The sequence below is a fragment of the Eurosta solidaginis genome, chromosome 1 (assembly GCF_040869045.1).
Source record: "Eurosta solidaginis isolate ZX-2024a chromosome 1, ASM4086904v1, whole genome shotgun sequence".
NCBI classification, from domain to species: Eukaryota; Metazoa; Arthropoda; class Insecta; order Diptera; family Tephritidae; genus Eurosta; species Eurosta solidaginis.
This window is the reverse complement of record NC_090319.1, coordinates 109,791,273-109,805,337: the sequence shown is the minus strand read 5'-3', so window position 1 is coordinate 109,805,337 and position 14,065 is coordinate 109,791,273. Positions and strand designations below refer to the sequence as shown.

General features: G+C 33.6%; 3 protein-coding genes across 30 annotated transcripts in view; 1 reads left to right on the top strand and 2 right to left on the bottom strand.

Moving 5' to 3' along the window:
- Window positions 1–14,065, bottom strand: part of Hs6st (heparan sulfate 6-O-sulfotransferase) — an 812,621-nt gene that overhangs the window by 85,085 nt on the left and 713,471 nt on the right. The gene's annotated exons all lie outside the window — the stretch shown is intronic.
- Window positions 1–14,065, top strand: part of Rim (Rab3 interacting molecule) — a 272,945-nt gene that overhangs the window by 14,850 nt on the left and 244,030 nt on the right. For 21 of the 22 annotated variants that reach the window (XM_067759662.1, XM_067759664.1, XM_067759665.1 and 18 more), the window contains one exon: window positions 952–1,239. The exons of the other annotated variant lie outside the window; for it this stretch is intronic. The gene's annotated coding sequence lies outside the window, so the exon portion shown is untranslated. The remainder of the gene's footprint in view (window positions 1–951; window positions 1,240–14,065) is intronic. 22 annotated transcript variants of the gene reach the window in all.
- The window catches only part of LOC137236719 (uncharacterized), a 296,244-nt gene that overhangs the window by 266,116 nt on the left and 16,063 nt on the right, over window positions 1–14,065 (bottom strand). The gene's annotated exons all lie outside the window — the stretch shown is intronic.

Genomic DNA, 14,065 nt, shown 5'->3' with positions numbered 1-14,065 from the left:
AAACCACGGTGGCCGCCATCCGTGTAATTGCTTGGTGTTTAATTAAACAACCTGATTATCAATAAAAAATATTAATAGCGAATGATATCAAGTATAGCACATCACCAGGCCCGCCGAGAGAGAGGGGGGGGGGGGTTTCTGAGGGGACTCGCGATTTAGAGGTACTATGACATTTTTTTTTTAATTCACGAGAGTCTTTGGTTGTGTAGAGGGTAATTTTCATACCCCTGGGTGACTAGGGTCACGAGATATAGGCCAAAACGTGGCCCACTGAATGCCTAGAAAGTGTTTATACAATATGGATATCAAATGAAAGCTGTTGATGAGTGCTTTAGTACAGAGTAATATATTATTCAAAGACGGACTGGGACTGGTATTAGGACTAGGACTGGGACTGAGACTCGGAGTGGAACTGGGGCTGGGACTGGAATAAAATACATACCACCCTCTGGGACAGGCAATAAGTGATGCAGAAGAATGAGAAGAAATTGAGAGAAGTGAAAAGAGAGAAGGAGATTGAGAAAGCGATAGAATGGGACGAAGATGGAGATAGATGAAGCGAAAAAGACGGAGGGAGGAGTGAATAAAAGGATAAGGAAAAAGTGAAGAGGGGGAGGGCAGATTCAGACGGAAAAAGCTTATTAAAATGTATGCAGATAGGCCAAATTTAGGGCAGGACATCGTCTGCCGGGTCTTCTAATATATATATATAACGGTTTTTAGTTTGCACATACATTAAAACGGTCTTGCAGTAGAACGTTAAAAAAGACGAGGCGTGAAAAATAAAACACAAAACGTTTCAAATATGCACAACATTTATAGTGAATTTACGAGCATAAATTTTCGAAAATCAACATAAAACGTTATCAAAAAAAATATCTTTTTACATTGCTACAAAAAGACTTAATTTTATAAATTTATATATGGATAAATACGTATGTATGTGTTTAGGTATCAGAAATAACGTATAAAAGGAATGGCTAAAATAATAAGTGCAATTAAGTCAAAAGTTTGAAAAACTAAAAATTTCAAATAAAATAAATACAGTGTACTCAAAAAATTACAACATACTCTCTAAAAACGTTCACACAAACAGATAAATACAATATTTATAATAATAATATTAATTAAAATAATAAAATAATATTTTTCTTAAAATAATATCATTAATAGTACAGTAATGAAGTCTAAACTAACAACGAATGTTCACACAACGCCGTCTTTATGGATATAAAAAACGTGAGTTATGGAATTTTAGTTATAAATTGTCCTATGTACATATATAGATATTTGGCCGGGTCGATTTGTGGGGAGGCAAAAAAATCGCCCATTGCGCTGTAAAAATCATATTCTAGGGATCAAGATAAGAAAATTTGCTGAAGGAAACATACCTCTAAAACGAATTCTGATGTCCCCCAATTTGGGTCGAACTTTTGGGTAGGGGCAAATTTTGAAAAATCCCACTTTGACCCATTTAGAGTGCTCCAATCGAGTCCAAATGTATGACCGACCCCCACTAACTTTGGAGGCCCGACCCACCGATGCTAGTGGCACACCCCCTGGAACCCCCTGGGGGTTCACCATACAAACATTTCAAAAAATCGCCGGTTTTGCACTTTACATAAAAAAATCAGCTAAATGGCAATGTTTTTTCTTTATTTTTATTTATTTATTTATAATAATATTTATTATTTATTTATAATAATATCTATTTTTTCTCTTAAGAAATTTATTTAGTCAGAACATATGTAAATGAAAAAATTAATTTAAGTGAGTTATAGAAAAGAAACTAAAAAAAATTATTGTTTGAAATCTTTTTTGCTTTCAAGTCTGAGCAATTTCGCACGGCTCTCTAATTTCGTCGCCATAACAGCCTCTACATTTTCCGGTATAACCCGTTTGGAAACGCTAGCTAGCAATTGAAGATGTCGTTCCGTTCCTTGTATGTGTGATGGAATTTTTGGATCATTAAACGGTGGATCATCTTGATTTAAATAAGCTTTCAATGTATCGTACGGAATGCTTCGCATGAATGGTGGTTCAAATACGATATTTATATCATTCAAATTGATCATTTCCGTATAACTTCTGCAACTAAAGTTTATATCTGGTTTTTTCTAAACTCTAAGTTCCATTGGCTCGTCAATATCGTTCGATAGCGTAGAATTTTCTTGATGGCACAGTCGCGCTTTTCTTTGCTATCATCAAACAACATTGATAACAAGATATTTTCCGAATGCGCATAATATCGCAATTATCTTTAATTACTTGATTGACAATTTTGCGTAAACGAGGTTCTAGAAATCGTGAGCAACCAATGAACTTGAAAAATAATGCACTGCCGTACACGACAGAGCTGTAATACTTGATATTGAAGTACATTGGCACATAACATTTAATTATAAATTCAACCAGAATTCTTAAATTTGCATCTGGATTTTCCGTTGTCACATATAATAGCAATAATCTAGCGGCCTTGGTGAGCCACCGAGAATGTACAATTTTCCCTGGTTTGATGTTAGCCAGATCCACCGGAACCACGCCGCTAGAAATTGCATGGGCCATGTCGTATAAGTACTTCGAATCGGTGGAAAATTCAATTTTTTCTGGAGCAGGGGGCATATTTTGCAACTCAGTTTTCTGGAAGCCGTCCACCACCTGAAAATATATAATAATAAAATAATTAAAAATGGTTGACAATTATAATAAATGAGTGATAGCAATAACTTGCCGGAAGAGTTTACCAAGTTTCGATTTGACGGCTCAGTTTTCCGGTTGCCGATCTTGCTCCAGTGCTGTTTGATTTATCCAAAGCTTCACCCAATGCCGAAGCGGAAGTTCGTTGAAGTGTAGAAGGCAAACAAACCAATGCAGTGGTCTTTTTAACAGCAATTCGAATCGTCGTATAATTCCACCGTGTGGGCCAGTGTTTGTTGAATCACCGTCAGTGCATATTCCAATTAATGCATCCAGTGATATATTTTTATCGTTGAAGAAACCATTTAATTTGGTTGTTTTGTATTCAGCGGTTTCATGTTCCAATCTCACGTAACCAATCAATTCAGAATTGGGTTCTCTCAAAATAACAAGATGAGGTTCTTTTACCATCCTAGTATGATACTTCTCATCAATTTTATCTATCGTTAAAATATCATCTTTTCTGCCATCGAATGAAAACGCTAACAAATTGGTATCATCTAACCGTTTGCGAAGCACTTCTAGTCTGCATTTCTCTTTTTCTCTCCGAACTTTCGATTTATCCATGATGAGGGGTTTCCCATGCTTATCTTTAATTTTAAAATCTTGCAAAAGAGTGGTTCCCAATTATGATGCTACTCTGTCAGGCACACCAAATCTGTCACTTACCAAGGCAAAGTTAAAACAATCGCATCTCTCTGTGTATTGTGAACTTGTGCTTCTATCCATATCTTCTTGAACCGGTGGCGGTGCGTATGTTGAATCATCGGGATCTTGGTATGTTGGCATTGATGACATAGACGTTGCTCCTTGCTCTTCAGTTTCCATCATAAATGCATCCATTGTTAGTCTTCTTTGATTATGTTGATCATGCATGAACTCTTTGAGGCGTTCGGGAACCCAGCCGCATGCACATGGAGCTGCCTTCAAATCGCATTTACATGTTCCAATGTAAAAAATTGTTTCCAGAGATTTTACATACTATGTAAATTGTTAGGTATTGTTTCTTCTCTTGATTTGCTCTTGATACTTGTCAAGCAATTTATTCAATTCATTAAACACACCTTTTTCCAGCATTATTTCCATACCAAGTTTTTCCCAAATTCCAATCAACTTATCTTGTACTTGAATAGTGAACGATTTATGGGAAAACTTTTTTTGTTCTGTTTTTGCACGTTCTCTTAAGTAAAAATAATATCTCAAGATATCCAGATGGGTTGGTAAATTAAGATCAGTTAAACAGTAGACACATCAAAAACAATAACATCATGCTTGGGTATATGACTCATTGGGTTTTCGATAGTTGTTGATGTAGTTGCTTCATCTTGCGATGTAGAGGATGGTGGATTCATTGTAAACTTTTTGATTTGAAATGGTCACTTCACTTATTATTTTTTTTGAAATATTTTTTATCTGAAATTAGCACTTCACACTTTGAGTTCTTCACAACGACTTAATGCATTCACAAAAACTGTTGCTTTATATAGAGTCTACGAGACGAGGTAATAAGAATGAAATAGTAATTTCAATTCTACCTGCTGTGTCTTGTGGTGGCTTAAAAAAAACAACACAAGCAATTTTACATTCTGCAATTGTGTCACAGTGATACCTTAATTTTTTAAAACGGTTGAATAAAAAACGCACACAACTATGTTTACGACATGCAAATGCATCACAGTGATGCCTTGGTTTTAAAAGGGTTGTAAAAACGCTAATTTCTAATAATTTTTTTTTTTAATTTCTTTTCTATTACTAAGTTAAATTCATTTTTTCATTTACATATGTTCTGACTAAATAAATTTCTAAAGAGAAAAATAAACTCCAAAAAGAAACAAGTAAGAAAGGCTAAGTTCGGGTGTAACCGAACATTACATACTCAGTTGAGAGCTGTGGAGACAAAGTAAGGGAAAATCACCAGGTTGTAAAAAGAACCTAGGGTAACCCTGGAATGTGTTTGTATGACATGTGTATCAAATGGAAGGTATTAAAGAGTATTTTAAGAGGAAGTGGGCCATAGTTCTATAGATGGACGCCATTTAGGGATATCGCCATAAAGGTGGACCAGGCCTGACTCTAGATTTTGTTTGTACGATATGGGTATCAAATGAAATGTGTTAATGATAATTTTAAAAGGGAGTGGGCCTAAGTTCTATAGGTGGACGCCTTTTCGAGATACCGCCATAAAGGTGGACCAGAGGTGACTCTAGAATTTATTTTGTACGATATGGGTATCAAATGAAAGGTATTAATAAGTATTTTAAAAGGGCGTGGGCCTAAGTTCTATAGATGGACGCCTTTTCGAGATATCGCCATAAAGATGGACCAGGAGTGACTAGAATTTATTTTGTACGATATGGGTATCAAATGAAAGGTATTAATGAGTATTTTAAGAGGGAGTGGGCCATAGTTGTATATGTGGACGCCTTTTCGAGATATCGCCATAAAGGTGGACCAGGGTTGACTATAGAATTTGTTTGTACTATATGGGTATCAAATGAAAGGCGTTAATGAGTATTGTAAAAGGGAGTGGGCCTTAGTTCTACAGGTGGATGCTTTTTCGGAATATCGTTATAAAAGTGGACCAGGGTTGACTGTAGAATGCGTTTGTACAATATGGGTATCAAATTAAAGGTGTTAATGAGTGTTTTAAAAGGGAGTGGGCCTTAGTTCTATGGGTGGACGCCTTTTCGGGATATCGCCATAAACGTGGACCAGGGGTGACTCTAGAATGCGTTTGTACAATATGGGTATCAAATGAAAGGTGTTAATAAGTATTTTAAAAGGGCGTGGGCCTTAGTTCTATAGGTGAACGCCTTTTCGAGATATCGCCATAAAGGTCGACCAGGGGTGACTCTAGAATTTGTTTGTACGATATGGGTATGAAATGAAAGGTGTTAATGAGTATTTTAAAAGGGAGTGGGCCTTAGTTCTGTAAGTGGATGCCTTTTAGAGATATCGCCATAAAGGTGGGCCAGGGGTGACTCTAGATTTTTTTTGTACAATATGGTTATCAAATGAAAGTTGTTAATGAGTATTTTAACAAGTAAGGAAGGCTAAGTTCGGGTGTAACCAAACATTACATACTCAGTTGAGACATGTGGAGACAAAGTATGGGGAAATCACCGTGTTGTAAAAAGAACCTAGGGTAACCCTGGAATGTGTTTGTATGACATGTGTATCAAATGGAAGGTATTAAAGAGTATTTTAAGAGGAAGTGGGCCATAGTTCTATAGATGGACGCCATTTAGGAATATCGCCATAAAGGTGGACCAGGCCTGACTCTAGAATTTGTTTGTACGATATGGGTATCAAATCAAATGTGTTAATGATAATTTTAAAAGGGGGTGGGCCTAAGTTCTATAGGTGGACGACTTTTCGAGATATCGCCATAAAGGTGGACCAGGCGTGACTCTAGAATTTAGTTTGTACGATATGGGTATCAAATGAAAGGTATTAATAAGTATTTTAAAAGGGCGTGGGCCTAAGTTCTATAGATGGACGCCTTTTCGAGATATCGCCATAAAGATGGACCAGGAGTGAATCTAGAATTTATTTTGTACGATATGGGTATCAAATGAAAGGCATTAATGAGTATTTTAAGAGGGCGTGGGCCTTAGTTGTATATGTGGACGCCTTTTCGAGATATCGCCATAAAGGTGGACCAGGGGTGACTATAGAATTTGTTTGTACTATATGGGTATCAAATGAAAGGCGTTAATGAGTATTTTAAAAGGGAGTGGGCCTTAGTTCTATAGGTGGACGCCTTTTCGAGATATCGCCATAAAGGTGGATCAGGGGTGACTCTAGAATTTGTTTGTACGATATGGGTATGAAATGAAAGGTGTTAATGAGTATTTTAAAAGGGAGTGGGCCTTAGTTCTGTAGGTGGATGCCTTTTAGAGATATCGCCATAAAGGTGGGCCAGGGGTGACTCTAGATTTTTTTTGTACGATATGGGTATCAAATGAAAGGTGTTATTGAGTATTTTAACACGTAAGGAAGGCTAAGTTCGGGTGTAACCGAACATTACATACTCAGTTGAGAGCTGTGGAGACAAAGTAAGGGGAAATCACCATGTTGTAAAAAGAACCTAGGGTAACCCTGGAATGTGTTTGTATGACATGTGTATCAAATGGAAGGTATTAAAGAATATTTTAAGAGGAAATGGGCCATAGTTCTATAGATGGACGCCATTTAGGGATATCGCCATAAAGGTGGACCAGGCCTGACTCTAGAGTTTGTTTGTACGATATGGGTATCAAATGAAATGTGTTAATGATAATTTTAAAAGGGAGTGGGCCTAAGTTCTATAGGTGGACGCCTTTTCGAGATATCGCCATAAAGGTGGACCAGGGGTGACTCCAGTATTTATTTTGTACGATATGGGTATCAAATGAAAGGTATTAATAAGTATTTTAAAAGGGCGTGGGCCTAATTTCTATAGATGGACGCCTTTTCGAGATATCGCCATAAAGATGGACCAGGAGTGACTCTAGAATTTATTTTGTACGATATGGGTATCAAATGAAACGTATTAATGAGTATTTTAAGAGGGCGTGGGCCTTAGTTCTATAGGTGGACGCCTTTTCGGAATATCGTTATAAAAGTGGACCAGGGTTGACTCTAGAATGCGTTTGTACAATATTGGTATCAAAGAAAGGTGTTAATAAGTGTTGTAAAAGGGAGTGGGCCTTAGTTCTATAGGTGGACGCCTTTTCGGGATATCGCCATAAACGTGGACCAGGGGTGACTCTAGACTGCGTTTTTACAATATGGGTATCAAATGAAAGGTGTTTTTGAGTATTTTAAAAGGGCGTGGGCCTTAGTTCTATAAGTGGACGCCTTTTCGAGATATCGCCATAAAGGTGGACCAGGGGTGACTCTAGAATTTGTTTGTACGATATGGGTATGAAATGAAAGGTGTTAATGAGTATTTTAAAAGGGAGTGGGCCTTAGTTCTATAGGTGGATGCCTTTTCGAGATATCGCCATAAAGGTGGGCCAGGGGTGACTCTAGATTTTTTTTGTACGATATGGGTATCAAATGAAAGGTGTTAATGAGTATTTTAAAAGGGAGTGGGCCTTAGTTCTATAGGTGGACGCCTTTTCTGAATATCGTTATAAAAGTGGACCAGGGTTGACTCTAGAATGCGTTTGTACAATATGGGTATCAAACGAAAGGTGTTAATAAGTTTTTTAAAAGGGAGTGGTGGTAGTTGTATATGTGAAGGCGTTTTCCAGATATCGACCAAAATGTGGACCAGGGTGATCCAGAACATCATCTGTCGGGTACCGCTAATTTATTTATATATTTAATACCACGAACAGTATTCCTTCCAAGATTCCAATGGCTTTTGATTTCGCCCTGCAAAACTTTTTCATTTTCTTCTACTTAATATGGTAGGTGTCACATCCATTTTACCAAGTTTTTTTCTAAAGTTATATTTTGCGTCAATAGACCAATACAATTACCATGTTTCATCCCTTTTTTCGTATTTGGTATATAATTATGGCATTTTTTTCATTTTTCGTAATTTTCGATATCGAAAAAGTGGGCGTGGTTATGGTCGGATTTCGGCCATTTTTTACACCAATACGAAGTGAGTTCAGATAAGTACGTGAACTGAGTTCAGTAAAGATATATCCATTTTTGCTCAAGTTATCCTATTAACGGCCGAGCGGAAGGACAGACGGTCGACTGTGTACAAACACTGGGCGTGGCTTCAACCGATTTCGCCCTTTTTCACGGAAAACAGTTATCGTCCTAGAATCTAAGCCTGTACCAAATTTCACAAGGATTGGTAAATTTTTGTTCGACTTATGGCATTAAAAGTATCCTAGACAAATTAAATGAAAAAGGACGGAGCCACGCCCATTTTGAAATTTTCTTTTAATTTTGTATTTTGTTGCAACATATCATTACTGGAGTTGAATGTTGACATAATTTACTTATATACTGTAAAGATATTAACTTTTCTTTTAAAATTTTAATTTAAAAAAATTTTTTTTTAAAAAGTGGGCGGGGTCGTTCTCCGATTTCGCTAATTTTTATTAACCAGATATATAGGAATAAGGGTAATGTTCCTGCCAAATTTCATTATGATATCTTCAACGACTGCCAAATTACAGCTTGCAAAACTTCTAAATTACCTTCTTTTAAAAGGGGGCGGTGCCACGCCCATTGTCCAAAATTTTACTAGTTTTCTATTCTGCGTCATAAGTTCAACTCACCTACCAAGTTTCATCGCTTAATCCGTATTTGGTAATGAATTATCGCACTTTTTCGATTTTTCGAAATTTTCGATATCGAAAAAGTGAGCGTGGTTATTGTCCGATATCGTTCATTTTAAATATCGATCTGAGACGAGTGGCCAGGAATCTACATACCAAATTTCATCAAGATAGCTCAAAATTTACTCAAGTTATCGTGTTAACGGACACACGGACGGACATGGCTCAATCGAATTTTTTTTCGATACTGATGATTTTGATATATAGAAGTCTATATCTATCTCGATTCCTTTATACCTGTACAACCAACCGTTATCCAATCAAAGTTAATATACTTTGTGAGCTCTGCTCAACTGAGTATAAAAACATAGGCATTTCGCTGATTTTTTCATGTAAAGTGCAAAACTGGCGATTTTTTGAAATGTTTGTATGGTGAACCCCCAGGGGGGTTCCAGAGGGTGTTCCACTGGCATCGGTGGGTCGGGCCTCCAAAGTTAGTGGGCGTCGGTCATACATTTGGACTCGATTGGAGCCCTCTAAATGGGTCAAAGTGGGATTTTTCAAAATTTGCCCCTACCCAAAAGTTCGACCCAAATTGGGGGACATCGGAATTCGTTTTAGAGGTATGGTTCCTTCGGCAAAGTTTCTTATTTTGATCCCTAGAATACGATTTTCACAGAGCAATGAGCGATGTTTAAATCAACCCGCCCTAATAGATATATATAGATATATATTCTTAATATTGTGAGTTTTTTCTTACCTTTTCAATTTTGGAAAACTATATTTCATATACATACATTTAGGCACTCGATTTCTATGTATATATTTGAGTTCCCTGTTATAGTGTTAACTACTTTGTATTCTTTACTTTAATTTTTAAAATAATTTTTATAGAGTTTTCGTGTTAACTTAAAATTTTTGAATAACTTCAAAAAAGAAAATTCTAATTAGTTGGAAAATATTTAAACTCAAAAATAAACAAAAATAAATTTTTATATTTCAAACCGAAAATAAAAGATTTTTTTAAAATATCAACTTGAATGTTGATATACTGGCGATCCTACCAACGGTCCTATATCTTTATTTGAAACAATTACTAAATATGACGCTTTACGTATCGCAAAACTAACCAATAAAATACCGCAAATAAAAGTGCAACTAAGTGACGTGCTATCAAAGAAAATTTGTTTTAGTTACCTGAACCAACTTCTGAAGAAATAACTTAATTGGATATACATATATATTACGTCTGATGGGTCAAGTAAAAACACCATCATCACAATACATTAGTGCTATGACAAAAAGCTCTAACAAACAAATATGTGATTTTTAAATTAATATACTAGAAAATAAAATAAAATAGATTTAATATTTACAAGAATTATTCAATGCAAAAATCAATGAATTTAAATTAAACTGCCGCTTAATTTTAATAAAGGATACCAAAAAATTGTGTTCCTAAACGAAAATCGTGTTTATTCATAACAAAACTAAGAAACTTAAAGTAATTTTAAAGAACTACTGACCCATTGGCAAAATATTTTCACTTCCTATCTGATATTTAAATCAACATATACTCTTGGCATTGAAGAAGTGAAAGAATATTCGAAAATGTTTGAAGTCGACTTACGCACATCATTTACTGTCTTTAATATTCAACGAAACATCGTCATTTTGTATACCATTTGTTGGAATCATTCGTAACCTTAACGTCCTCTTCACTAATTACAAAGCCATTGCATAACAAAACCATTGCATAAACAGCAACAACGATGTATTTAATTGTCATCACGTCAAAAAACGCAATTGATTCGCTTTACAATCATCAATCAACTACTTATTAATTTTAATATTTTTTTTACTAATTTAATTTGATGTAAGTATAATTTTTATTTTAATATCATATTAAACATTTTCCAATTATAATTTAAATTAAATTTTTAAACCTTTTAAACTTTCAAATTTATTTTAAGATTATTTTTATATTTTAACAATTTTAATATAAATTATTTAAATTTACTTATTTTTTATATAAAATTAAATATTTTATTTAAATTGTTAACTCCCTTTCCAAAAAAAATCTTAAATATTTTCTAATTCTCAAATTTTTCCTAAAAAAATTTTTTTTTTTTTCATATGGTTCTACGTTCACAAATACGAACCCGTAAGTTTACAAATTCGGAAAATCAAAACAACAACTATTCAAATAACACAATGACTCACAATACAACTCAAAATTCTAACATTAATACAACACAAAACAACATCTCTAATATAACACAAGATACTTCAACACAAGATAACTTTACAAATATTTCTTCTACTAAATCTATTAAATTACCACAATTTTGGCAAGAATCTCCCGATGCCTGGTTTTTTCTTGTTGAAGGACAATTTGAAATTAACAATATCAATGGTGATAATTTAAAATTTCAAAATGTTCTAATTACTCTTCAACGAGATACTATATCTAAAATTTTAGATGTTATTAACCCTCCTCCTCTTTTTAATAAATATGATACAATCAAAAAAATTCTATGTGAAAGATTTTCTCTTAGCGAAGAAAAACGATTAGAGCAATTATTTTCAAAAACTGAACTTGGTGATCGTTCACCATCTGAATTATTCAGATTTATGAAATCACTTATAGGTTCTGACTCCATAGTTAGCCAAGAATTACCTTTTAAATTGTGGATTCGTAAATTACCACAAGAAATACAAATTCATTTTACTTCCAATAATAATCAAAACAGAGATGAAATTATTATTTTAGCTGACAAACTTTTTGATTTAATCAATAAACCTCATTCTTGCAAATCTCCTGTAATCTCAAGTATAAATAATAATATTTTAGAACAATGCGTAAAAAATTTAACTGAATTAACTACGGCTATTTATCAAAATTTAAATAAAATTTCTAATGATATTAATCAATTACAAATCCGCTCAAGATCTAAAGATAGAAATAGATCTAAATCTCGAAATTTTTCAAGATCAAGAAATTTTACAAACAATCGTAAATTTAATTCACAAACAACTATTTGTTGGTATCACAAAAAATTTAAGAATAACGCTCTTAAATGTATACCTCCATGCAATTTCAATCAAAATCATAATTCAAATTGCGAACAAAATTTAAACTGAAACGATCCATTATAACGGTGACGGATAATGGAAGTATTATTAAACCTACTCGTCGCATATTCATATTTGATAAATTCAATAAACTTAATTTTCTTATCGATACCAGCGAAGTTGTATCAGTTATTCCTTTTTCTAAATTTAAAATTTATAAGAGAAACTCGGATCTTACTTTGACCGCAGCAAACGGTTCTTCAATTGAAACTTTCGGTACAAAACTACTTAAAAATGATTTAGGTTTAAGAAGAGATTTTGAATTTCCATTTATTATTGCGAACATTGATACACCAATTTAAGGAGCAAACTATTTAGAAAAATTGGGAATTATTGTCAATATTAAAAATAAAGAAATAATGGATTCTACTACAAAAATTAAAGTTACTGGATCTTCTGGATTTTCTGATATTTTCTCACTCAAAATTCCTATTGTCGAAAATAAGTTTTCAACATTACTTAATGAATTTCCATATATTACCTGTGAACCAGATTATACTAAAAAAGTTAAACACCATACGGTTCACAGGATAGAAACAAAAGGTATTTTACCATTTTCGAAACCCAGACGTCTTGATCCAATCAAACTTAAAATTGCTAAAGCTGAATTTGAATTTTTAGTTAAAACGGGTATATGCAGACCCTCAAATTCTCCTATTGCATCTCCACTTCATCTCGTTCCTAAAAAAGAACCAAATGATTGGAGACCTTGCGGAGACTATCGAAGACTTAATTTTATTACTACACCAGATCTGTATCCTTTACCACATATTCACGATTTAACAATTGATTTAAAAAACAAACAATTTTTGTCCAAAATTGATCTTGTACGTGCTTACCACCAAATTCCAATGGCAGAAGAAGACATTCATAAAACTGCAATAACTACCCCTTTTGGAATGTTTGAATTCGTAAGAATGCCTTTCGGTTTACGAAATAGTGCTCAAACTTTCCAACGCTTTATTAATGAAGTATTTTCTGATTTCGATTTTGTATTTACATACATTGATGACATTCTTATTGCCAGTGATAATGAAGATCAACATATAAATCATTTAAAATCAGTTTTCAAAAGACTTGAAGAATAAAATTTAAATATCAAACCTTCAAAATGTGCTCTCGGTGTAAATAAATTAAATTTTTTAAGTTACGAAATTTCAGGCGAAGGTATTAAACCATCTTTAGATAGAATTGAAATCATAACAAATTTTGAAAAACCAATTTCTATAAATAAATTACAAAAATTTTTATGTATGATGAATTACTATCACAGATATATTAAAATGTTAGCAACAGAACTTAGTTCTCTGCATGAAATGTTAACACATGCAATTAAAAACAAACTCAAACAATTAAATTGGACAAATGAAACCACAACAGCTTTCGAAAATGTTAAAAAACTTTTTGCTAAAAATACTTTACTTACACATTTCGACAAAAATGGTACTTTATCATTAGCAGTAGATGCATCAAATGTTGCTATTCGAGCAGTTCTTCAACAAACTATCAATAATATACTAGAACCCTTAGCTTATTTTTCAAGAAAATTAACTACAACAGAAACTAAATATTCAACATTTGATCGTGAACTTTTGGCAATTTATAATTCAATTAAACATTTTAAACATTTTCTTGAAGGTAGAACTTTTACAATTTATACTGATCATAAACCTTTAATTCATGTTCTAAATTCTAAAGTAGATAGATCTCCTCGTCAACTACGTCATCTTGAATATATTGCTCAATTTACAAATGATATTCAATATTTACGTGGAAAAGACAACATAGTTGCCGACACACTTTCCCGTATTCCAGAAATAAATGCAATTTCAACTAAAGATATAAATTTAGAAACTTTATATAAAGAACAGCAAACTGATACATTTTTACAAAAAACCATTTCTGATCCAAATTCTAAAAATAATTTAAAAGAAATTCATATTCCAGTTATTAATTTAAACATATGGTGTGATGTTTCTCTACAACCTTTTCGACCTTATGTT